At 38.3% G+C, this 26,526-nt stretch overlaps 1 long non-coding RNA gene across 5 annotated transcripts in view; it reads left to right on the top strand.

Annotated features, from left to right (window-relative positions):
- Positions 1-26,526, top strand: part of LOC148107108 (uncharacterized) — a 75,941-nt gene that overhangs the window by 5,939 nt on the left and 43,476 nt on the right. For 4 of the 5 annotated variants that reach the window (XR_015723107.1, XR_015723104.1, XR_015723108.1 and 1 more), the window contains 3 exons: positions 12,952-13,102; positions 14,322-14,590; positions 17,444-17,582. This is a non-coding gene — a long non-coding RNA (uncharacterized LOC148107108). The remainder of the gene's footprint in view (positions 1-12,951; positions 13,103-14,321; positions 14,591-17,443; positions 17,583-26,526) is intronic. The other variant, XR_015723105.1, reaches the window with a different exon arrangement.

Consider the following 26,526-nt stretch of genomic DNA (forward strand, 5'->3'; position numbering starts at 1 on the left):
CTTTCTTTCTTTCTTTCTTTCTTTTTTTAGTGAGAGAGAGTGCTGGTGGGAGGGGCAGAGGGAGAGGGAGAGAAAGAATCCCAAGCAGGCTCCAATCCCAGTGTGCCAGATATGGGGGTCGGTCTTACAACCCTAAAATCATGACCTGAGCTGACATCAAGAGTCAGACGCTTAACTGACTGAGCCACCAAGGCGCTCCTTTTTTCTTTTTCTTTCTTTCTTTTTTTTTAAATGGGAAATATTTTAAACTTAGAATAGCAAGTTGCAGAGTCACAAACACATTAAGATCCCATTATATTTTATTTGTTTGTCCCTGGTAATTTAAGTTTTACATTTTAACTCCAATATAGTTAACATACAGTGTTATATTAGTTTCAGGTGTGACTCAGTAATTCTATACATTGGGGCACCTGGGTGGCTCAGTCGGTTAAGCATCTGACTCTTGGTTTTGCCTCAGGACTTGGTCTAGGGGTCATGAGATCGAGCTGCAACCCAGGCTCTGTCTCAGAGCAGAATCTGTTTGGGATTCTGTTTCTCCCTCTCCTTCTGCCCCTCCCCTCCAAAATAAATAAATAAATCTTAAAAAAAAAATGAGAGTCTTTCTTGGTTTCTCTCTCTTTTTCTTTGCTCATTTGTTTTGTTTCTTAAATTCCATATGAGTGAAATCATATGGTATTTGTCTTTCTCTGATTTATTTCATGTAGCATTGTTATACTCTAGCTCCATCCATGTTGTCGCAAATAGCAAGATTTCATCCTTTTCTATAACTGAATAACATCCATTCAATATGTATACCCGCAAACAAGGAATCATGGAACACTACATCAAAAGCTAATGATGTACTGTATGGTGACTAACATACCATTATAAAAAAATTTTTTTAAATATGTATACCATCTCTTCTTTATCCATTCATCTATCGATGGACACTTGAGCTGCTTCCATAATTTGGTTATTGTAAATAATGCTGCAATAAACAAAGGGTCCATATCTCCTTTAGGATTAGTGTTTTTGTATTCTTTGGGTAAACACCCAGTAGTGTGATTACTGGATTGTTGGGTAGTTCTATTTTGAATTTTTTGAGGAACTCCATACTATTTTGCACAGAGGATGCACGAGTTTGCATTCCCACCAACAGTGCACGAGGGTTCATTTTATCCACATTTTTTTTTTTTTTTTTTTTTTATTTACTGGGTGCCTGGGTGGCTCAGTGGTTACTCGTCTGCCTTCAGCTCAGGTCATGATCCCAGAGTCCTGGGATAGAGTCTGCATTGGGCTCCTTGCACAGTAGGGAGCCTGCCTCCCTCTCCCTGCTTGTGCATGTGCTCTCTCCTCTCTCTCTGACAAATAAATAAAATTCAAAAAATAAAAAAAAAGTAATAAAGGAGAGTAATTTCTTTCTATATCCCTTTTCAGTGTTTGAATTTTTTTACAATAGTTTTTGCAATTAAGAAATTTCTTTAATGCATACAGATGGTAGAAAAATTGGAAAATTCTGACAGAATAAAAAGAAAAAATAATCACCTACTACCTTGAGATTATTATCATTAACATTTTGATAACATTTCTATGCCCTTTTTTGTAGACATAAACATATATAAAATCATATGTATTACAAGTTATGACCATATATTTTTTTTAAAGTAGGCTCAACACCCAGTATGGAGCCCAACATGAGGCTTAAACTCACAACCCTGAGACTGAGACCTGTGCTGAGATCAAGAGTTGGCCACTTAACCAACTGAGCCACCTAGGTGCCCCACAAATTGCGGTCATATTAAATGCTATAAAGTTAATAGGACATTAAACCAGTCTGGTATTTGTATAAGCCTTTTTCTTGGACTACTTACATTACCAAAGTCCAAAATTCATCTACCCATCAGTATCCAAACTCCTGTGTGATTGAAAGAGTTTTTTTTATCCCTTTTATCAGCTAACTAAAGAAGTCTGAGGGCTAGACTTTATTACCAAGCCTGGAAAAATAGCTACTTTTCTTCAGCCATGAGGATTAAAACTCTGCTCTCAGAGATCAGAGTGTCTGTGATAGCAGAGTTAAAGAGGTGAGCAGTTATTCAAGTAAATATGCTTAGGAGAAAAATCCATTTAGGTCATTCAAAACCAAAATTATCTTTTACTTCCCTGGAGGTCATTTGCCATACATTATCTGAATCCTTGTCTAGAAGACCTAAAAAGGTAAATCAGAATTTAATATAAACTTGGAGCCCATGGAATATTGTTTGACTTATTAGGCAAATGCCAATGGCTTGAGAACACCTGCAGACTATATATATGTACTATTAATGTGGGAATCTGGATATGCTAAGATAGCTAGAGATTAAGGCAGGGAGTTTGTTGACCAAGGAAATTAACCACCAAGTTTTCAAGGAAATGTTATCTATACTAGTTTTTCTTTGACAATCATCATGACTATATGATTTCAAAGTTTTTTATTATTCAGTTTCTTTAGGTTTATATTCAATTTCCTAATGTGTATATCATATGAAATATATAATATATTTTATAACCACTATCTAATATTGGAACATTTCCATCACCCTAAAAAAGGAAACGCGATACCTATTAGTGGTTATTACTATTACATTCACTCCAAGACCTGGTACTTGGAAACCATTAATCTACTCTGTATCTCTACAGACTTGCCTATTCTGGATATTTCATATAAATAGTATTATACAATATGTAGCCTTTTATATCTGGCTTCTTTCATTCAGATTTATGCATTCAGTGTTCTTCCAAATTGCATGTTTATCAGAACTTCCATTTTTTTGGCTTTTTATGGCTGAGTAATATTCCATTGCATGAATATACCACATTTTTTCTATCCATAAGTTCATGGACATTTGGCTATTTCCAGTTTTTGGCTATTATAAATAATGCTTCTATGAACATTCATGTACAATATTTGGGTAGATATACATGTTTTCAATTCTCGGGTATATACCTAGGAATGGAAGCTATATTGTTTAGCTATATTGTTTAGCTTTGGGAGGAACTGCCAGATGTTTTCCAAAGCAGCAGTACATTTTACATCCCCACCAACAGTGTATGAGGGTTCTACACCTCTTATTATCTGTCTTTTTTTTTTTAACATTTTGGAAAAATATTTTATTTTTTTATTTGACAGAGAGAGAGCACAAGCAGGGGGAACAGCAGGCTGAGGGAGAGGGAGAAGTGGGCTCCTCCCTCAGCAGGGAGCCCAGTGTGGGCATTGATCCCAGGACTCCGGGATCATGACCTGAGCTGAAGGCAGATGCTTAACTGACTGAGCCACCCAGGTGTCCCTAGGGAGATTTAATTTTATCTACATTTCCTTCTGCCTCTGTTTCCCACATCAATGTTGAGCACCTTTTGTGTGCTTATTGGCTGTTCATATATCTCCTTTGGAGAAATGTCTATCAAAATCCTTTGCCCATTTTTAAATTGGGTTATTTGTCTTTTCATTTGAGTTGTAAGGGTTCTTTGTATATTGTGGATAAAAGTTTCTTGTCAGATAAATAATTTGCAAATATTTTCTCCCATTCCATGGGTTGTCTTTTCACTTTCTTTATGGTGTCCTTTGAAGCACAAAATTTTTAAGTTTTTATGAAGTCCAATTTATTTCTTATTTTGTTGCAGGTACTTTCAGTACCTAAGAAACCATTGCCTAATCCAAGATCATGAAGATTTACATTTATGTTTTCTTCTAAGAGTTTTATAGTTTAAGGCCTTACATTAAGGTTTATGATCCATTTTGAGTTAATTTTTTATATGTTGTGAGGTACAAATCCAACTTTATTTTTTATTTATTTATTTTTTTTGGCTACATGGCTATCCAGTTTCCTCAGCACCATTTTTGGAAAGACTGTTCTTTGCCCATGAATTTCTTGGCACCTTTGTTGAAAATCAACTGACTGTAAATATAAAGGTTTATCTGGACTTTCAATTATGTTTCATTGATCTCAATTTCTATCCTTACTCCAATACCACCCTGGCTTGATTACTTACGGTAGCTTTGCAGTGTGCTTTGAAATCAGGAAGTGTGAATCCTCCAACTTTGTTCTTTTTCAAGATCATTTTGGCTATTCTAGTTTCCTTGCATTTCCATATGAATTTAAGATCAGGTTGTCAATTGCAAAAACAAATGCAAAACAACAACAACAACAACAACAACAAAACCAGCTCTGATTTTGATAGGGATTGCACTGAGTAATTACATCAATTTGGCCACTATTGCCATTTTAATAATAAGTCTTCCAATTTATAAACAAGGGATATCTTTCCATTTATTTACTTCTTTAATCTGTCAATGATATTTTATAGCTTTCAGTATACAAGTTGTGTGCTTTTTTTGTTAAATCATGGAGACTTTCCATGTGTATGTGAGAATAATGTGCATTCTGCTTTTGTTAGGTGAATGTCTGGTAGGTAGGTCTAATTGGTTTAGTGTTCAAGTCTTCTGTTTCCTTGCTGATCATCTGTCTGGTTGTTCTAATCATTCTTGAAAGTAGAATAATGAAATCTTTATTATGGTTGAATTGTCTATTTCTCCGTTATTACTTTTTACTTCATGTATTTCAAGGCTCTGTTTTTAGGCGCATATGTATTTATAGTTATGTCTTCATGACCGATTAACCCTTTTATCATTATAATGTATATATTTTTTGGCTCTAATAATGATTTTTGTCTTAAAATCTATTTTCTCTGATATTAATATAACCACTTTAGCTCTCTTTGGGGTACTGTTTGTATATTTTTCCTTTCTTTTCCTCTCAGGTTATTTGTGGCTTTGAATTCACAGTTTGTTTTTTGTAGACAGCATAAAGCTGGATCATTTTTTTTTTTCATCCATTCTGAACATCTCTGCCTTTTAATTGGAACATTTAGTCCATTTATATTTAATGTAATTATCAATAACATAGTTTTTACACTTGGCATTTTGCTATTTATTTTCTGTGTGTCTTAGGTCTGTTTTTAGGTCTCTCAGGTCTCTATTTAGGTCTCTTAGGTCTCTATTTCTTCATTATTGCTTTCTTTGGTGGTACTTATTTTCTGGCATGCTGTCTTAATTCCTTTGTTGTTTCTTTTACTAAATGTTTTTGAGCTCTCTTCTTACTAGTTGTTCTAGGGATTACAATTAGCATCTTAAAAATAATCAAGCTTGGATTAATATCAAATTAATTGAGTAGTATACAAAAAGTTACTCCAATATAGCTTTATTTTCTACTCCTCTTTGTGCTATTTATTGACACACAAATTGCATCTTTATATGTTGTATGCCCATCAACTCAGTTGTTAATCATAGCTTTATGCACTTGACTCTTAAATCAGAAGTGAAAATAAAAGAGTTACAAACACAAGTACATTTATTCTATCTTTTATGTTTACCTATGTATTTACCTTTACCAATGCTCTGAACACTATATACTGGCTTATTTTAGGCTATTATTAAAACTCAAAATATTCAATTTGCATCTGCTATTACCCTTGGATATTTTCCCCTTTCAATAGTTTTTTACACTGTAATTACCTATAGTATGTGATCTAGTGAAAGACTGAGTTTTAAATCAACATCTACTAATGGCTTTTTGCTCATTGACTGATTTTGCAATCGGGATTAAACCAATTAGTCACTATCTAGGCTTCAATTTCCTGAACTCACAAATGGAGAGGATAGCATCCAGCAGTATTTGACTGGTAATTTACAATGTATCCACTCTTTGGGCACCTCACTGGCTCAGTCAGTAGAGCATGATACTCTTGATCTCAGGGTTATGAGTTCAAGCCCCACACTGAGCAGGGACCCTACTTAAAAAAAATAAATAAATAGAGGCACTTGGATGGCTCCGTTGGTTAAGCATTTGCCTTTGGCTCGGGTCCTGATTTCAGGGTCCTGGGATCGAGCCTTGCATCAAGTCCCACATTGGGCTCTCTGCTTGGTGGGGAGTCTGCTTCTCCCTCTCACTGTCCTCTGTGCTCTATCAAATAAATAATAAAAATATATTAAAAAATGGGACACCTGGTTGGCTCAGTCAGTTAAGCATCTGCCTTCAGCTCAGGTCATAAATCCAGTGTCCTGGGACTGAGCCCCACATGGGGCTCCCTGCTCAGCTGGGAGCTTGCTTCTCCCTCTCCCTCCATCCCTCCCACACTTGTGCTCTCGTTCTCTCAAATAAATAAAATATTAAAAAAAAATTCTTCAAGGATGCCTGGGTGGCTCACCAGTTAAATGTTTGACTCCTGTTTTTGGCTCAGGTCATGATCTCATGAGTTGTGTGATTGAGCCCCCTGAAGATTCTCTCCCTCTGCCCCTCCCCCAACTTGTGTTTGCTCTTTCTTTCTAAAATAAATACATAAATCTTTAAAAATAAAAAAAATAACAACATAAAAAACTCTTCAACTTGCAAATTGCTTTCTAGTTGTATTTCTATGAAGAAAATATAACTACAAGAATGATCTCATGAACACTCTCAACAATATCATAAATACCCATTCCTCAGGTAAACTTATTTTAAAAATCTAGTCATAGCTCACAATAGTTCAAAACCTTTGGGACACAGCAAAAGCTGTTCTTAGAGGGAAGTTTATAGCAATAAACTTGAGGCTTACCTCAAGGAGCAAGAAGAATCTTAAGTAGGGGTGCCTGGGTAGCGCAGTCCTTAAAGCGTCTGCCTTCAGCTCAGGGCGTGATCCTGGCGTTTGAGGATCGAGTCCCACATCGGGCTCCTCCGCTGGGAGCGTGCTTCTTCCTCTCCCACTCCCCCTGCTGTGTTCCCTCTCTTGCTGGCTGTCTCTCTGTCACATAAATAAATAAAATCTTAAAAAAAAAAAAAATCTTAAGTAAACAACCTAATCTTACACCTAAAGGAACTAGAAAAAGAACACGCAAAACCTAAAATCAACAGAAGGAAGGGAATGATAAAGATTAGAGCAGAAATAAATGATATAAACTAAAGAAACAATAGAACAGATCAATAAAAATCTAGTCATAGGCTACCATAGGGATCAGGAACACCTGAATCAGGGGCGCCTGGGTGGCTCAGTTGTTAAGCATCTGTCTTTGGCTCAGGGCCTGATCCCAGGGTCCTGGGATCGAGCCCCACATCGGGCTCCCTGCTCCACTGGGAGCCTGCTTCTTCCTCTCCCACTCCCCCTGCTTGTGTTCCCTCTCTCATTGGCTCTCATTGGCTCTCTCTCTGTCAAATAAACAAATAAAATCTTAAAAAAAAAAAAAAAAAAAAAAAAGGAATACCTGAATCACAGCTATTTGAAGTCTGAAAAAAAAAAAAAAAAGGAATGTTGTATTATCTCCTATTTCCTTAGGTGTGAGGTCTATTCTTCCCATCATTTTTGTTTTGTTTTGTTTTGTTTTGTTTTTAGGAAGAAAACAATCATATTCACCTTGGAAGTGATTTTTTTTTTTTAAGATTTTATTTATCAGAGAGAGAGAGTGCACACAAGCAGGGGGAGCAGCAGGCAGAAGGAGAAGCAGGCTTCCTGCTAAGCCAGGAGCCCGATGTGGGACTCAGCCCAGGACCCTGGGATCATGACCTGAGCTGAAGGCAGATGCTTAACTGACTGAGCCACCCAGGCATCCCTGAAGTGATTTTGAACAGCCCAGGCATTAGTTTTAAAGGGCTAGAATTACCATCATTTATAGTATGCAATCCAATGACCCATAAAATCTATTTTGGCCATTTTCCATAGCCCCATTAAAAAAATGATGACTGTGGTAAAATGAGGTTGAAAATAATTCCTGTTACCAAAGGGCCAAAGGTGAGATTCTTCATTGTAAACATTTAATTTAAGGATTGAATTTTAGCAGAGAGAGATAAGAACAATAAGGTAATTGTTGGTGATTCATTAAACAGAAGGTGAGTTTCGGCCTTTTGCTCCTGTTGGAAACAAGTCCTTCCGAAGTTGGAAATACTTTCCATACCCAGGTGTTGTTGGTTGATGAGGTTCTGACCATGGTAATTCCTAAATATTAATGAAAGAGCAGGTTAAAGTAGATGATCTGGTAATTTTGTACTGGTATGACTTAGACCTATTATACAAAGCTACTCTAAGGAATTTACTTTGCCCTTCTCAATCTTGAAGAAATGTGGTTAGACTGACTGGAGTGTAATCTTGCTAACCATTGCGTGACTTACCATATGATTCTAATTTATCATAGGGTGACTAGCCTTTGCCTTACTTTCTTACACTACTTAAAAACACACTCAATTTAAATTAAAAAAAAAAAACTTAAAATAATATATATATATACATATATATATATATATATATATATATATATATCTTCTTTCACACTTAAAAGAAGCTGTAGGTGGATATTCTTGTTTTCTTTAGCTAAAGAACCCTGTGTCCTTTCATTAGTGGTCTGGAATCTTATTAGCAAACAAAATTTGCACGTGGCTTTTATATTAGCATTACTCTCACACTGTGTACACAGGGGAGATGGAAGACTCTAAAAATAACTAATCTAGCTTCAGAAAATGGACCAAACTATATATGCTACATATTCCAACAGACTTAACAATCTGGGCAAGAGAATATTTATTCTAGGACAAATCAGAATTGAAATCCTTATTCTCCTCTTGTTTAGGGCTTTCTTTTCCCTTAACCTGGGCATGGCTGCAGGGTTTTGTAAGAGGCAGCTTGCTGTCTCAATAAGCAAAACATAGAATCTTCTTTTCATAGTGGTTTCTGCAGTCAAACACATTTTGTATTGTAAAATTGATGAAATTATAACAGAATTTTTAATAATAGGACAATTCCTTTCCCCCCTTGACCTATTTTAGTCACTGAAACAAGGTTCTTGTCCAGAGATGTGCTTATTTCTTATGGAGGGATTAATGCAAATATATTTAGAGTGTTATTGATTTGTTTGCTCGTTTCAGTTTTTAAATTCTAAATCAAGAGTAAGTTTATTTGTAGCTATAATGCGTAAGTGGGCAGCTTTTCATTTCTTTCAGAAATAAAGCAGAAAGTGACTAATATCCTCATCTGCTTCTGAATTCTTACTCATAGGCTCCCCGCCCCCCTTCTCTCATGTTACACAACATGAAGGAGCCTGGAACATAATGTCAGCGTCTTTCTAAAGGCACTGGGTGATGTTTACACACTTAAGCTGCTGGCACTGACAGGGCGACTGGAGTCAAATGTAAACCACGCTGTTTATCATTCCCAGTCAAATATGTTGTGCAATGGGTAGCAATGGGCACTGTGTGAAAGGTTGCCTAATAAGCCGCCCCAGCATTAGGATTAGTCAGCTTCTTGCTGTGAGGTGTGTGTGACCAAGATACTAGAGGTCGTTGGTGATGGAAAGGCAGGCTGGCCAATGACAGGAACCAAAAGGAGGGGAAACTCAATTCTTGGCAGACAATTGAATCTTAGCAGAAGGCATTTGTTCTCTGAGGTGCAGAAGCTCAGAGGCTCCTGAGAAACATCTGAGGGAAAGATTTTGTTTTCTTACTTTTTAATGTTTTACATGAAAACCTTCTCCTGTATAAAACCTTGGAATTCAGTGCGATTTCTGGCCACGTTTACAGTAGAACCAAATAATGCTTTCTGGGGAAATCTTTTTTCTTTTTGTAATAAAAGTTTAATTATTAATAAGAACATAACCACACTAAAGAACATTAGAGAAACAAAGCAAGGGGAACACACTCATAATCCCTTTTGCTAAAGTATCATGGTAGCATACTTGCTTATCGTTTGAACTGTTTTATGTGTTTGTAATCATCCAGTTACAGGATTTTGTCACATAATTTTTTGGTAACTTATAGCTTTTTTTTTTTATATAAGATTTCATTTATTTATTTGACAGAGAATGAGAGAGAGAGAGCACAAGCGGCGGGAACGGCAGGCAGGGAGAGAGGGAGAACCAGGCAGAGGCAGAGGGAGAAGCAGACGCCCTACTGAGTAAGGAGCCCGATGCAGGACTCAATCCCAGGACCCTGAGATCATGACCTGAGCGGAAGGCAGATGCTTAACTGACTCCAGGCTCCCGCATCATGTCTTTTTCCCCACAGTGCTACATAATCATATTTTTAAAAAACTGAATAATATTCCATCGGTTATGGTTCAGCATCTGGTTTAACCAATGTTCACTTTAACCATTCCAATAGCCTGCTTCCATTTTATGCTGTTGTTGTTATAAACAACACTTAAGTGTTAAAATATAGCTTTTCAGTATAAAATGTTTGAAAATTAAAGGTGGTAAGGGGCTCCTGCCTGGCTCAGTCAGTACAGCATGTGACTCTTGATCTCAGGTTTGTGAGTTCAAGCCCCACATTGAGTGTTGACATTACTTAAAAAAAATTAAAATCCTTTACTGAACTCCACATCTGAAACTCATGATGTACTATATGCTGGCTAGTTGAATTTAAATTAAAAAAAAAAACTTAAAAAATAAAATAAAAACTAAAAATAAATTTAAGGTGATTTATATCAAATACAAAATTTGTATAAAGCATATATGAACAACGTAAAGCTTAATAATAAAATGAACAACTTAGTATCCACTTCCAACTTAAGAAATAAAACATTGCCCGTACCTTGGAAGCCTGCCTGTGTGCTTCTCCCTGGTTGCATACTTCTCTCTTCTCCCCTATAGAAATAACCACAAGTCTAAATGTTTTGTTTATTTTTAAATATTTTTCATCTTTCCCTAGGGTAGATATTTTCTAGGAGAATTTAATAATTAAGGTAAGTGTGTTGTAGTTATTCTTATTAGGGTGGTGGTGGTGGAAAGCATTGGCTTATTTTCCTTCAGAAATTATCAGGCTTAGCACACTCAAGTAGGCAGGGCGGGCCCACACACCAGAGAAAAATTTGCCTCATAAGGAGGTGCAGTCTGTGACAGTTTTCTGCCGTATGAGGATATTAAGGGTTAGGACTGAGAACCCTTCTAGTACATGGAGGATTCTGGTTTACTTAGATGAGGGTTACCCTCCCTCCTCTCAGGCCTTTCTCCATTCTCTAGTTATTTTGGTTTGGGTTCTTATTATTTTAATTACTCATTCATTTAAAATACGCAGGTCTTTTTGTTCAGCCTATTGGTGTCTCTCTTCTAGGATAAATGCCAACATAATTGTGTTCAACTTTACCTAGCCCCAAGGAATCAGATGGGTCAGGCCTTACTTGTCAGTTTTGAAAATGGAGAAACTACATTTAAAAATAATTGGCCAATAATAGAACTAATAAGGGTGGTTAGCTTTCAGGTCAATAGTAAAAGGCCCAAACTAGTGATTCTGATCACTTCCATCAGAATCAGTTTAAGATACTTGGTAAATTCAGCGATAACTGTACTTGAGTCCTACCAAATCATAATCTCTAGATTTGGGGCCCAGGAAGCTACAGTTTAATAAGCACCACAGATGACTTTCAGTACCCTAAACTTGAGAAGCACCACCTTTGCTCAGGGGCAGAAACCAAAAAAAGTGATACAGTAAATATTCCCATTATTTTCAAGTACGTTTCTATCTGTTTAGCACTGACATGTAGGGTTGAGTAGCCATTTAGTGATCCTTTCTGTGGGACCCACTGTCACAGATTTTGCTAGACAAGAATGGAAAAACCCTGTCTAGGGCCATACCACCCAGAACATTCCTGATCTCAGAAGCTAAGCAGGGGTGGGCCCGGTCAGTACTTGGATAAGGGAATTGAAAAACCCAGTTTTTTACTTATATTTTGAAATATTAATACCATAGGAGAAGTTACACTTCAAGTGAGGTCTAGGAACCACCTTAATTATTTGTATCAAATTAGCAGTAAATTTTCATTGACTCTGACCAAGAGCAAGAATGAGATACCGGATGAATGCAGGTGAAAGCATTTGCCTGAAGCAAAGCCCAGGGTTCAGTGACAGTTTGTGCCAAGCACACTCTGTTTTCTTCCCAGTTTGGAGTAGTGCCCTTTGTCTGTGACCTTGATACTCAGAATTGTTTTGTGCAGCCATTAGTCTGCATAGCACTGGTTTTGCTTTCTAATTGTCTTTGAGACAGGAATCCTTATGATCTCACCAAATCTGGAGGGACAAAGGACAGAAGTGCACAGAAATTAGTTGTTGAAAAGCCAAAAGACAAGACTTGGAAAAACAGTAGAAAGATAGAAGTAGAAAGCCAAGTGGAGTCTGGAAAGAAACATTAGAAGTAACCTGAGAGACACGGACATTCTTCACATTCATTCTCAATTAATATAGCTTCGGAGGTTGCTAAGCAAAACCTTTCTGAGAATTGAACCTGAGATCCTATTTAATACACATTTGCTGTATGGAACAGTGAAGGAACCCTCTAGTTGAAAATCAGTTGCTCTGTGAAAATGATCCTTACTAAAATAGTTATTACTGAAACTGCATGATATCTGACAGAGGTTCTCTCACTTTTTTCATTTCATTTTTCTACGTTAGCAGAAATGTGCCATATTTAAGAACCCAGCAATGATAATTAGGAATATTACACATTTCAATATTAATATGTTTAGATTTTCTTAAAATTTGAACATAATATTTAACTCAGAAAAAATGAAGATGAACCAGTTGGTGAATGTCAAATAGGCTGTAAATATACTAAGAATCTTCAATTTTAGTAATAAGAATAATAGTGACAACATGAATAAGGGGGAAAAATCAAATGCTAAACTATATGTATATTTTACATTTTATGGAGACTATTAAAATAACATCTTAAAGTAAAGTAGCATATCCAAGGTATCTTTTTTTTTTTTTTTAAGATTTATTCACCCATTTTAGAGAGAGAGCACAAGCAGGAGAGGGAGAGGGAGAAGGAGAGAAAATCCCAAGCAGACTCTGATCTGAGTGCAATCACCACCATTTGATCACAACCCAAACTGAAATAAGAGTTGGACACTTCACAGACTATGCCACTCAGATACCCCCAAGGTATCTTTTTTTTTTTTTTTTAAAGATTTTATTTATTTATTTGACAGAGCACACAAGCAGCGGGAGCAGCAGAGGGAGAGGGAAAAGCAGGCTCCCTGTTGAGCAGGGAGCCCAATGTGGGGCTCAATGCCAGGATGCTGGGATCATGACCTGAGCCAAAGCCAGACAACCTACTGAGTCACCCAGGTGCCTCCCAAGGTATATTTTTAATGTTTATTTGGTGATCTGCATTTTGGGTTAAGTTCTGTCTCTGCAATACAAAATAATGTCAAACTGATGTCAATAATATTTATGAAGAGAAACTATGAATATATAAGATAGTAATAATTTAGCAGTTAAGGAATTTCAGACCAATAACCAATACCATAGTGATTGATGAAAACACTAAAGTTGGGATAAAGCAGGTTTCTCACTTTACTGAAACTTATAAGGAAAATTCTTTTTTTTTTTTTAAGATTTTATTTATTTATTTATTTATTTATTTATTTATTTATTTATTTATTTGACAGAGACAGCCAGCGAGAGAGGGAACACAAGCAGGGGGAGTGGGAGAGGAAGAAGCAGGCTCCCAGTGGAAGAGCCTGATGTGGGACTTGATCCCAGAATGCTGGGATCACGCCCTTAGCCAAAGGCAGACGCTTAACGACTGCGCCACCCAGGTGCCCCCCCACTTTTTTTAAAGATTTTTTATTTATTCATTTGAGAAAGAGAAAGCAGGAGCTCAAGCTGGGGGGGGGGGAGGGATATGGTCAGCGGGAGAGGGAGGAGCAAATTCCCTGCTCAGCACAGAAGCCTGATTCAGGGCTCAACTCCAGAAACCTGGGATCATGACCTGAGCCAAAGGCAGCCACTTAACCAACTAAGCCACCCAGGTGCCCCTAGGGAAATTCTAGACACTGTTCAAAAACAGAAATCATATGTATAGTTAGAAGAAATTACAGATGAATATGAATCTGATGCCAGGTAGAGTTTTCCTAAGCAAAAAAAAAAAAAAAGGACAAAGAACAATAAAGGCAAAAAAATAAATGAATGAAAATAATACCTTCGACTACATAAAAATGTAAAACTTATTTATATAAAAACACAATGTTAAAGGTAAACAACAAATAAACTGAAGTGACCTTCAAACATGAAAAAATGTTTGAATTCATTATTAATGAAAGAAATAGAAGTGAAAACAATGAGGTACTATTGTTCTGCAACCAAATTACTGAAGATTTAGAATAATGAAAATACTCAGCACTGAGTAAATGCAATGAAATGGGAAGGTGTTTTTAAAATAAATTTATTTATTTATTTATTTATTTGTTTATTTATTTATTTATTTATTTTAGTAATGTCTACCTCCAACTTTGGGCTTGAACCCATGACCCTGAGATGAAGAGTCCCATGATCTTCTTTTTTTTTTTTTTTAAAGATTTTATTTATTTATTCATTTGTCGGGGACTGAGAGAAAGAGAGCACCAGCAGTGGGAGCAGGAAGCAGAGGGAGAAGCCGACTCCCCACTAAGCAAGGAGCTGATGCAGGACTCCATCCCAGGACCTGGGATCATGACCTGATCCGAAGGCAGACACTTAACCGACTGAGCCAGCCAGGCATCCCAAGTCCAATGATCTTCTGACTGAGCCAGCCAGGGGCCCAGAAATGGGAACTTTTTAACATTATTTGTGGGAATGCCCTTTTTGGTGAGTAATTTGTATCAAAATTTGTTTAAGTATACATACCCTCTGATTCATCATTCTTCCAGCGGCATTTATACTAGAATGGGAAAGAAATAGGGGTATGAATAAAAATGAACAGGAATGTTCAGAACAGCTTTTTATATAGTATTGAAAAATTGAAACAACAAAAATCAAGAAAATGATGTAAGTATATTCATAAGATACACTAATACTAAATGATCATGAAAACTCATATTTTTCTCACAAAATGTTATAAGTGAAAAGAGCACTAAAAATAGTAGATAAAGTCTGATCCCAATTTTTAGAAGTATATACATATTTGTAGAAAAGGAATGGAGGAATATCCACTAAAATATTTATGGTTGTTTCTTCCAGATGATGGGATTCTGAGTTATTTTTACCTTATTGTATGCTTTTTGAAATTTTTTATAATAAACACATATACTTATAAAAATCATTTTAAAAGCAAACATTTTAGGTCAAACAACAGTGTTAACAAGTTAAAGAGAATGACATTCAAATTATTTCCTACATCTTTGCCTCTGACTCACAAGGAAATTTTGCTTCTAAGCAGATTCTGATCTGTATTAAAACAGAGGCTGGTTTAGATTTTTTGTTTCCTGAGAGAGGAAGCAGAAGATAATGCGGTAAGTGGCTTTTTCACCTGACAGAAATTTTATTCCATGCCAGACATACACACACACACACACACACACACACACACACACTCCTATACCTGGACTCTTTTGAAAAAAATAATAGCAAACTCCAGATAGCATCTGAATCACAGAAAATGGTAGAGGTCATGGGATACACAAGCCCTAAACTTCCTTAAGGATGTCCCTAATACTAATTCTAATTCTGAAGCTGGCACTTCTTGTCAATGCTTGGATGTTGTTGAAATGCTTTGGACGAAAATACCCTTATCTGTTCACTGATGAACAACTCATGGAATTACTATCAAACATCTATCCAGAATACATTAGACTCCTAGTAATAAAGAAACAGAAGGTGTAGGGGAGGAAAGCTTTTCCTCCACTCTCTTAGGGTCCCTGACTGGGCCAGAGTATTAAACTGACAAAGACAGATTAATAGGAGAAAATCTATCTATTTATATTTTTATTTGTTTATTTGTTTATTTATTTATTTATTTATTTATTTATTTATTTATTTATTTATTTGACAGAGAGAAAGCAGGAGCACAAGCAGGGGGAGTGGCAGGCAGAGGGAGAGGGAGAAGCAGGCTCCCCTCTGAGCAGGGAGCCTGATGTGGAGCTCTCCATCCCAGTACCCTGGGGTCATGAACTGAGCCAAAGGCAGACACTTAACTGACTGAGCCACCCAGGTGCCCCCAAATTTACTTAATATAAGTTTTACATGACATGGGAGCCTTCATAAGGAAATGAAGACTGAAGAAGCACAATTAAGCCTGAGACTTTTTATACTAAGTCTGACAAAGAGTAGAAAGGCATGGAAAGCTGTGGTAGAACATTAGGGTATGAGCTAAGGGTAGTAACCGGGGGAGAACTCAGCAAAGCCAATTTGGACTCCTCCCAGCATTCCTCCATCTTCAGAGATTTCCTCTGAGTGTAGGGAGAGCACTTCTCACAAGAGGGTTTTATGACCTGCTTTGGAGGAGCAGAGGAGGTCGGAAGTCCTTCCTGCACCTGCTGTTTCTCAAATTCTTTCAGCTTAAAATACTGAATATGCCTATGAGCCATATTTTGGGGTAGCGTGTTCTGAAACCTATGAGAGGGATATAGGAGGGCCTCTGGTGTCTTGATTGTCACCGGTGCCAAATCCATAACCAGGCTTTCTCTGTTCTGTAGTGAAAATGTCAGAGTAAGATTCACAACTGTCATTTTTTGGGGAAATCTCTTCCAGATTATATATAACGTGCTTTTTTTTAGTTTTACCATATGAAATTAGGGTGATATCATAAGTGATCTGTCAGTTTTTTTAAAGTTCTTTTTTGTCAAAATAAAAAATTGGGTTCTGTGCCTGTTGTCTCCTACCACCTCCAATTTTTCTTCAGAAATCTGAAACTAAAAAGTCTGAACACTGTTGATTTCATAAAACTTCCTTATTTTATGAATGAAAAAACTGAGGTTCAGAAGGGAATGGAGATTTGCCCAAGGTTGTACAGTGACAATGGAGATTATTTCTTTTGCCTCGTGGTAACACAGTAAAGAGTCTTCAAGGGCTCATCCTTCTGAATTGGAAAACATTCAGGAAATTTCTTGTAAGCCTCTTTGGGTCAACTTCCACTTTTCAACTAACCATAGGAAAATCAGAAATCACCATCACTTTGAATGTCTTGTTAAAGGAAGTCAGAGGGGCACCCGGGTGGCTCAGTCAGTTAAACATCTGCCTTTAGCTTGGGTCATGATCCCAGCATCCTGGGATACAGCCCCGCATCGGGCTCCCTGCTCAGCGGGGAGTCTGATTCTCCCTCTCCCTCTGCTGCTCCCCCCTGCTTATGCTCTCTCTCTCAAATAAATAAAATCTTTGAAAGGAAAAAAAAAAAAAAAAGGAAAATCAGCCAGGCAGTAGTTTAGTAGTTTAGTCAGTATAAACAGATTTTATTCAGGAACTATTACAATAGGGGAAAAGAGACCTCACTGTAGAACTCGGCACAGTTCCAAATACAGCATGATCAACTGGGGATTTATAGGTAGAGGATTGGGTGGGGGTCAGTGGATGGAAAATTACTAAAAGGAAACATCAGGGGTAAGGAGGGATTCTGGCTAGACCGACTTAATACAATTCTTGCTTAAGGCAGACCCGGGTGATCAAGGGTGGGGGATTTTCTCTAAACTGACTTAGCAGAATCCTTGCTAAAATTGGATGTTTCAGAAACAGACACAGAAGCCCAAAGGCGAGGCCTACTTAAGAAGAGGGTTCAGAGGAACCTAACTAAAGTTTGGTCAAGGAGAAGGTCTTTGTCAGGCTCTCATTCAGAAGAACAAAGATGCTACAAAGGAACGAAGGCAGGGTAAGTTACTTGAGTGGGAGCACCAAAAAAAAAAAGTGATTTCAGAACAGTATCTGCCATCCTTTCCCCTCACCCCATACAAAAGTAAATTATTTTTTTTAAGATTTTATATATTTATTTGAGAGAGAGAGAGAGAGAACATGAGTGGGATGAGGGGGCTGGAGAGGAGAAGCACACTCCCTGTTGAGCAGGAAGCCCAACGACGCAGGGCTTGGTGGATCATGGCCTGAGCTGAAGGCAGACGCTTAACTGACTGAGCTACCCAGGTGTACCAGAAGTAAATTAATTTTAAATTTCAAAATATACTCAACACAAAGGTCAAAATACCTCCAGATTATCATTAAATAGCTAACTTCTTATGTAAAAATATTATATAAAATTATATATATAATGTATATATTTATCATTGTTTCCAATTTGCTGTGATGTGGTTTTGGGATATTGGTGAGGTGGTCAGGAGCTGATGACCAAGAAAGAATTCCTGAGGTGTCTTTGGTGCAAAATGGTGGTTTATTAAAGCCCAGGAACAGGACCTGAGGGCAGAAAGAGCTGCTGCCCTGGGGCTGTGAGGGGTGGCTGATTATATACTATGGGGTTGCGGGGAGGTAAGGAAAAAGGGAGGTTTCAAAAGGATTTTCATATGTTAAAGAAGACTCCAGGATACCTGAGGCCTTGCCATTGTCAAGTTAAGGTTATTTTTCCCTCTAGCAAGGCATTAACATGAAGATAGTTGGTAGCTTCCTGGAGGAACATTACATTCTGCCCACTTCTAGTATCTGTCAATGGGCTGCAGGTTATAAGGACATTTAATTCTATCTACATTTCCTTCTAGAAGCTAGGTTATTGATGGAAATGCTTTGTTCTTGTAGATTGCTAAGACATTTGTAAACTGAAGGAGACTCAGGTCCTGCAGGATTCTAATCTCCATTAGTTAACTATTTCGTTTTTCCTTTCCTTAGCTTTAGGGCAGCCAGGAGTGCCTGAGGAATGTCATATATATACCATGGGGGGGGGGGGCGGGGTAGGGGTTGTGGGGTGTCAGCTTCTGCTTTGTCCTCAGCTTGCCTTCTGTTCTCTCATCATCTATGTAGATCTCTAGCCCTGGGTTTAAGTCTGCTACTTAAAATCTGCATGATGAATAAATCCCTCTGAGCCTGTTTTCTCATCTATAAAAAGGGTATAGTTCAACTGGCATTGTATATCTCACAGCAGAGTTGTGAATGTAAGGTAGAAAGTGTAGATAGAGTGCTGCCTGGGTGGCTCAGTCAGTTAAGGACCCAACTCTTGGTTTCAGCTCAGGTCATGATCTCAGGGTCCTGAGATCCAGCCCTGCATTGGGCTCTGCACTCAGCAGAGTCTGCTTGTCCCTCTCTCTCTGCTCCTCCTCCCACTCTCCCTCATAAATAAATAAAATAAAATAAAGTATAGATAGAAACTGTAAATTGTAAAAGGCAATATGAATGTTATACTTAAAAATGTAGACAAAAAATATTTTTTCATCATAGCAAACCATCTGTTATAATCATAATATTTATTCAAATGCAAATGAAGCCTTAAACCATCTCTCTTTTTGAGTTTAGTGATAAAATTAGATAATAGCCTTCTGAGAACAATGGCTGCTCCAACAGATTTGGAAAGCAATGTGACCATTTTCATAAAATCCTCTTTTCAGTATTCTGCACTGCACAGCATGGTTCAAGCAAACCATGGGAAATTGCCCATTTTTGTAGGTCAATATGACAGAAAATTAGCAATTCCTTTTGAATCAACTTATTCTAATGCATCAATCTATATAAGCAAAATCCAGAAAGGATTGAAGACCTACTAAAAGTATCAGGGGCTTCTCATAAGTATCTCCAGTGTCTCCTGTGGCTGCACAGTACCTCTAGGAACTGGGTAAATTTTGCCATTCTTATCTTACAAATGAAAAAACTAAGATACAGATTTGCATGTCTATCACATAATCAGGTCAGCCCAAGACTCATTTTGATAACTTCTATGTCCTGTTCAGGCCTCCTTGCTTAGGACAGTGGGGCAGTAGAAGTTTGTTGAATAGACATAACTATTCTTCCCAGAGTTTCAGAAAAACATGTTCTATTGCAGGCTATTGTGAAGGTTCTCCTGGTTCTTCAAGCTTATTATCATGTACCTAACCAGTTCCTTTTCAAACCAGGCTATAAACTTGAAATTCAGCTCCACTGAATTTCCACCTTCTACCTCAAATCGTCAGTCAAGTTTGTTGTTGTTGTTGAAGTTAACTCTACACCTAACAGGGGGCTTGAACTCATGACCCTGAGATTAAGAGTCACATGTTCTACTGACTGAACCAGCCAGGAAACTCGGTCAAGTTTAATCCATTCTACTAATTCAACGTCTCTTCTAATCACTGGGTCTCTCATTCCCTAGTTCAAGTCCTTTGCAAGTTTGCTTGAACAATTACTGTCTTCAAATTGGTCTTCCCAACTCCAAGCTTGATTTCTTACTTTCTGCTTAAAAGATAATACTTTATATCTCCAGGACAGGCTTTTAATAAATGCTCACTGAATCTGTTGGGAAGGAAATTTTTTTCCTCTACTATGGTAGATACTTTGGTTGGTAAATTGATAAAGACGAATTAATGGCAGAAAAACTAATTACATGTATAGGGGAGCCCCATTTGAATATGACCTACAAGTAGTCAAGACAGTTGAGGTTTATATGCCATCCTGAGCTAGGGAGGAGACAGGGGTCTGATATTTAAAGAGAAGGAAGACAGTGTATAGGAAGATGAGAAGAATAAATGTTTGGTAAACAAATGTTTTGCATGCCATACAGAGACAACGGGACACAGAGAGGAATTGGATCTCTAGGTTTTGAACTTCCCCCTATTTTACCATATCTAGCCCATATTCTTTGTAGTTCTCTCTGGTGATAGTTCTCTTCCTGAACCATGTGCCCTATCTAAAATCTTTTAGCCACTTAAGAGGGAGATAAAAGGTCTTCCTGAGTCTTCTGGGCCTTGACCGACTTCAATTCAAAGTAATCCACATGCCAAAGCAGCACATTTTGGGGAGGCTCATTCTGAACCTGTTCAAATGAATGACTGGGATTAAGAATCAGGCAATGAGGAAAGGGTCATACTTGTGCAGAAGTTCTTTCACATGTCTGGTACTATACTTCAGGTCATTTAATCTTTACAACTCCTGGAGTTTGATGCAGATGACAAGATTTATTACTATGAGTATTCTTTCCTCCTGGCTCTCTAGAGAGAATTTGTCCTTCCCACTTTAGTTTCTTCTCAGCTTTTTTTTTTTAATGTAGGCTCCACACCCAGCATGAGCCCAATGCAGGGCTGGATCTCATGACCAAGACCTGAGCTGAAATCAAGAGTTGGACGCTTAACTGACTGAGCCACCCAGGCACCCCAGTTTCTTCTCAACTTTGAAGAAGAATTTTCTCCCTTCCACTCTGGTTCTTAGTGTTTGGTGACCCAGGATTAAGAGAAGAGAGGGAGTCCTCATCAGTCCAGACTGGTGGGGAAGCAGGGTAGTATGTTGGTTTGTAGGGTCTCCTTTGTTATGAAGAATGCAAGCTAAGGACAAAGTGGGGAGAACAACACTTTTAAATAATATACATAATAAAGAACTAAAAGGGGTGGAGGAGGGAGAGAGAAGGTAGAAATAAACCACCCAGCAGGCAGACTAGGGATGAGGAGGGGATTTATCCAGGTTTGAAGAATGGTCTTTAGAGCAGCTTTGGCAAAATAAGAAAGAAGAAAAAGGAGGATTTTAAATATTGCTGTGGGTAACAAATTTGATCTCCTTTATGTTCTTTGAAAAAACAAGTAAGGATGGGAATTCCTCCTGAAAAAAATTGGCTACTGGACCTTGTTTATTTCAAAGTGAAATTGAGCCATGTGGAGTCCACACTGAACAGAAAGCTAGGGCTTGGAGAGCAACCATTTGCTAACATCACACAAACAGTAAAGAACTAAGCCAGAATTTGAACCCATACATCTCCAGATTCAAAAATCTGTCAGTTTTCATTCCCACATGCTACCTGTGGGTCAGAAGAGATCCGCTGAGTTGCACCTCTAAAAATTCCATCAAAGGGGCTCCTGGCTGGATCATTCAGAAGAGCATGCAACTCTTGATCTTGGGGTTGTCACTTCAAGCCCCACATTGGGCGTAGAGATTACTAAAAAAATGAAATTAAAAAAAAATCCATTGGCGGTTGCCTGGGTGGCTCAGTCAGCTAAGGGTCCAATTCTTGCTTTCAGCTCAGGTCATGATCTCAGGGTCATGAGAGGGAGCCCTGCTTGGGCTCTGTGCTCAGCGTGGAGTCTGCTTGAGATTCTCTCTCCCTCTCCTGGTGCCCCTCCACCCTATGTGCAAGCACACACATGCACTCTTTCTCTCTCTCCCCTCTAAAATAATAAATATTTTTAAAAAATCCATTGAAGGGACACGTGGGTGGCTCAGTCAGAGCATCTGCCTTCAGCTCAGGCCATGATCCCAGGGCCCTGGGATCCAGTCTCACATTGGGCTTCTTGCTCAGCAGGGAGTCTGCTTCTCCCTCTGCCTGCTGCCTGCCACTCCCCTTGCTTGTACACTCTCTCTCCTCTCTCTCTCTCTGACAAATAAATAAAATCTTTAAAAAAGAAACCCATAAAAAATCCACTGGAAAAAAAAATCCATTGAAGTTGTAATAGGAAGTCTTGTTCCTAATAGTTGTTGCTCACTTGTGAGCTTTCAACATGAAAATCTTATTTCAGGGATTGTGGGAAACTGGAAAGATGACTCAGTGATGCCTTTCCTTGCCCTGCCACTTCCTTCCTTCCTTCCTTCCTTCCTTCCTTCCTTCCTTCCTTCCTTCCTTCCTTCCTTTCTTATTATTTATTTATTTGACAGAGAGAGAGAGCACAAGCAGGGGGAGTGGCAGGCAAAGGGAGAAGCAGGCTTGCCACTGAGCAGAGAGGCCAACACGGGGCCAGATCCCAGGACCCTGAGACCATGACCCGAACAAAGGCAAACACTTAACCAACTGCATCACCCAGGTGCATAAAAGACCTTCAGAGAAACAATATGTTCAAAGCCTAAGGGGATAAAAGAAGAGGCATTCCTGTGAATGTGCTCTATATACAAGCATCACTGGCTCCCACTCTGTCTAGAGAGCGGACAGTATTTTGAATCATAAGGAAATGTTAAGATCTGAATTTAAAAGACTCTGTAGGCTATATTGTCTTAAGAGTTTGGAAATGGAAGGGGCACCTGGGTGGCTCAGTCAGTTAAGCATCTGCCTTTGGCTCAGGTCAGGATCCTAGGGTGCAGTGATCCAGCCCTGCATTGGGCTCCCTGCTTAGCAGGGAGTCTGCTTCAGTCCCGCCCCCTGCTCATGCTCTCTCTCTCTCTCAAATAAAATAAAATAAAATAAAATTAAATTAAATTAAATTAAATTAAATTAAATTAAAATTAAAAAGAGTTTGGACATATAAGCATCATTGGCACATAACCGACGCAGGAAACATGCACAAGATGAAATAGTATAGTGATGAAGGTGAAGATGATGTTGATGATACCAGCCATTACTGAGTGCTACTTGGAGCAGGCACTATGCAAAGTGATTTACATGTACGTGGCATAATATTTTGGGATATTAAATTATCTCTTTTCCTTTTTTTTTTTTTTTTAAGATTTTACTTATTTATTTGACAGAGAGAGAAGCATCAAGAGAAGGAACACAAGCAGGGGGAGTGGGAGAGGGAAAGCAGGCTTCCCGCTGAGCAGGGAGCCTGATGTGGGGCTTGATTCCAGAACGCTGGGATCATGACCTGAGCCGAAGGCAGACGCTTAACAACTGAGCCACCAGGTGCCCCTCTCTTTTCCTTTCTCTTCTCCTATTCTAATCAGCCCATTCTTTGCCTCACAGGAAGTAAGTATCAGGACAGATAATGAAAGTGCCCTAAAAGTTTCTCTGTCCCTCGCTTACCTTAAGTCTTGGAAGAACTTGGAGAGTTTATGAAGTGATGGAGTTTGGGATAGGCCACCCTCCACCACCCAAATGTGCCACTTTGGCATGCAGAATATTTTGAGCTACAGGCATTCAAGACCCTACTGGCTCAAGAGAAACTTTTGTCCCTCCCTTAACTACATAGAAGAATCTAAATTGGAGGGTCTTTCCAGAATAAGTGTTATTAACAGAAATAAAATTTATCCCAGTGACCCATCTGTATGGCAGGGCAAACATCTAATGACCAAACACATGCTTTTCTTGTCCTGTGAAGTGCATTCCTTTCCTGTGAAGTCCCAGAGTCGAATGACATATATACCTCATTCTGCCTGTCTTTGGAATTTCCACGTCTGTGTGGATTCCCCACATCTATGCTATTAAACTTAATTTTCTCCTGTTAATCTGTCCCATATCAATTTGATTCTTAGTCCAGCTAGAAGGACCCTTGAAGAGGACAGGAATTCTTGCTCCCTAATAGAAGGTAAAAGAGGTAGATTTCTAAGAATAGCTACAGTAGTGATTCTCAAACTTTTTGGTCTCAGGACCTCTTTATATTCTTAGATATTATTTAGAACCAAAATGTGCTTTTGTTTATACACATTATATCTATATTTACTAACATAGAAATTAAAACTGAGACAAAATTTTATTTTTTGAAAGTTTATTTATTTGAGAGAGTGAGCGAGAGAGAATGAATCAGAGGGGCAGAGGGAGAGGTAGAGAGAATCTCAAGCAGACTCCATGCTGAGTGAGAAGCCCAATGTGGGGCTTGACGTCAAGACCCTGAGATCATGACCTGAGCCGAAACCAAGAGTCGGAAACTCAACAGACGGTGCCACCCAGGCACCCCAAGACAAAATTTTAAATATTCATTAAAAATAATAAAATAACAGGTGCTGGCACAGTCAGTTAAGCATCTGCCTTCTGTTTGAGTCACCATCCCAAGGTCCTGGGATCAAGTCCCGGATCAGGCTCCCTAAGCAGGGAGTCTGTTTTTCCCTCTGTCCCTTCCTTCTGCTCCTGTTCGCTCTATCACAAAAATAAAATCTTTAAAAAATAATCATAATAAAATAACATAAGTAACATATTTTTGTGAAAAATGAAGTTTCCAAAACAAGAAAATATTCATGAGAAGAGTGGCATTGTTTTATATTTTTGTAAATTTCTTTAATGTTTGTTTTAATAACAAACAACTTGATTCTCATCTTCTGTATTCAATCTCTTATGACTTGTTTTGGTTGCAGTATTTTAACAAAATCCAGTTTTACACAGATATATGTTTGGAAAAGAGTATTTTCATAAACTTTTCAGATAATTTGTGGATATTCTTTCTGGGTACAGCACTAAAACTCAAAAAGTATTAATTTCTTTATTGTTTAGTTGCAGTGTGGAATCTGAAATCAGATAAATGAAGTTTTTATATACCATTACATTAAAATCTGTTGATCTGTGTTGCACTTGGAATAGATCTTATACCCCCTTGTGATTTTGTAACATCATCTACTGGCCATTCAGAAAATGTTGGCTCACTGAGTTGTTCAGATCTTCCCAATGTTAACATCTTCCCACTACATAATATCCAAAGATCACATTTGTTATTATCACCACTCATCTCATGAGAAATATTGTCAATATGTTGGGAAACTGTCAACCTCAAGATCATGGGTACAAGGTTTTCTAAATTCTTTTTCTTTTTAAAGAATTTGTTTGTTTGTTTGTTTGTTTATAGTGCAGGAGCATGGGGCGGGGAGGCAGAGAGAATCCCAGGCTGACTCTGCACTGAGCACGGAGCCCGATGCGAGGCTTGATCTCATGACTCTGAGATCATGACCTGAGCCGAAATCAAGAGTCAGACACTCAACTGACTTAGCCACCAAGGTACCCCAAGTTTTTCAACACTCTAAATTTTATCCTTGGTGACAAATCTTGTCATTGTATGTATGTATGTATCCATTCATTCATTTAAAAGTAGCAGGCTCACCTTGCTCATTTTCTAGAAAATGTCAGCCTAATGCCCAAGTCTGAATAAAATATTTGTCAGTAGTTCTTTTAATGAAAATGGTGTCCCATGAAAAGAAGCAACTAGCTTAGCTCACAATTCAACTGCTCCAGTGCGTTGTACTACTATACTATTAGAAGCACATTATATGTATTTTCCATTTCACCACAGAGTATTAAAGGGTCAAGAGTTAATAAAAATAATACTTTTTCCTGCTTCATCGAGGAAATTGTTAAGTGAAACTGGTTTGCTTTTTTACTGCAAATCTGTGGTAGTGGAGAAAGCAGTAACTGTTGGTACAGTTTGATGCTGTCTGAGAGAAAAAAAAAAAAAACTTTCCCTATACCCTCTTAGATTCAGTTCTTGGTAGCCTGTGATTAAACTCACAGAAGACAGGTTAGCAAGAGAAAAGACAGATTTTTTATTTTTATTCAAGTAGGGACACACTGGAGTTCATAAAAAGTGTGACTCAAAGAGGTGGTTATAATTTTGGACTTTGGGTGCCTGACTGGTTCAGTCGGTTAAGCATCTGCCTTAGGCTCAGGTCCTGGGATCGAGTCCTGCATCAGGCTCTCTGTTCAGCAGGGTGACTGCTTCTCCCTCAGCTCATTCCCCTGCTCATGCTCTCTCTCTCTCTGTCGAATAAATAAAATCTTTAAAAATTAGGGGTGTCTGGGTGGGTCAGCTGTTAAGCGTCTGCCTTCACTCAGGTCGTGATCCCAGGGTCCTGGGATCGAGCGCCGAGTCGGACTCCCTGCTTGGCAGGAAGCCTGCTTCTCCCTCTCACACTCCCCTTGCTTGTGTTCCCTCTCTCTGTCTCTCTCTCTGTCAAAGAAAAAAAGAAAAAAAATTAAAAAAAAAAAAGAATTTCGGGCTTGTATTCTACCTTATTAGGGGAAGAAGAGAGGGAGAAGGGCATTTAGAAAAAACAACTGACTTGTACGGGTGCCTGGCTGG

Source organism: Ursus americanus, chromosome 35 (genome assembly GCF_024610735.1).
Source record: "Ursus americanus isolate L20-20 chromosome 35, mUrsAme1.1.p, whole genome shotgun sequence".
Taxonomy (NCBI): domain Eukaryota; kingdom Metazoa; phylum Chordata; class Mammalia; order Carnivora; family Ursidae; genus Ursus; species Ursus americanus.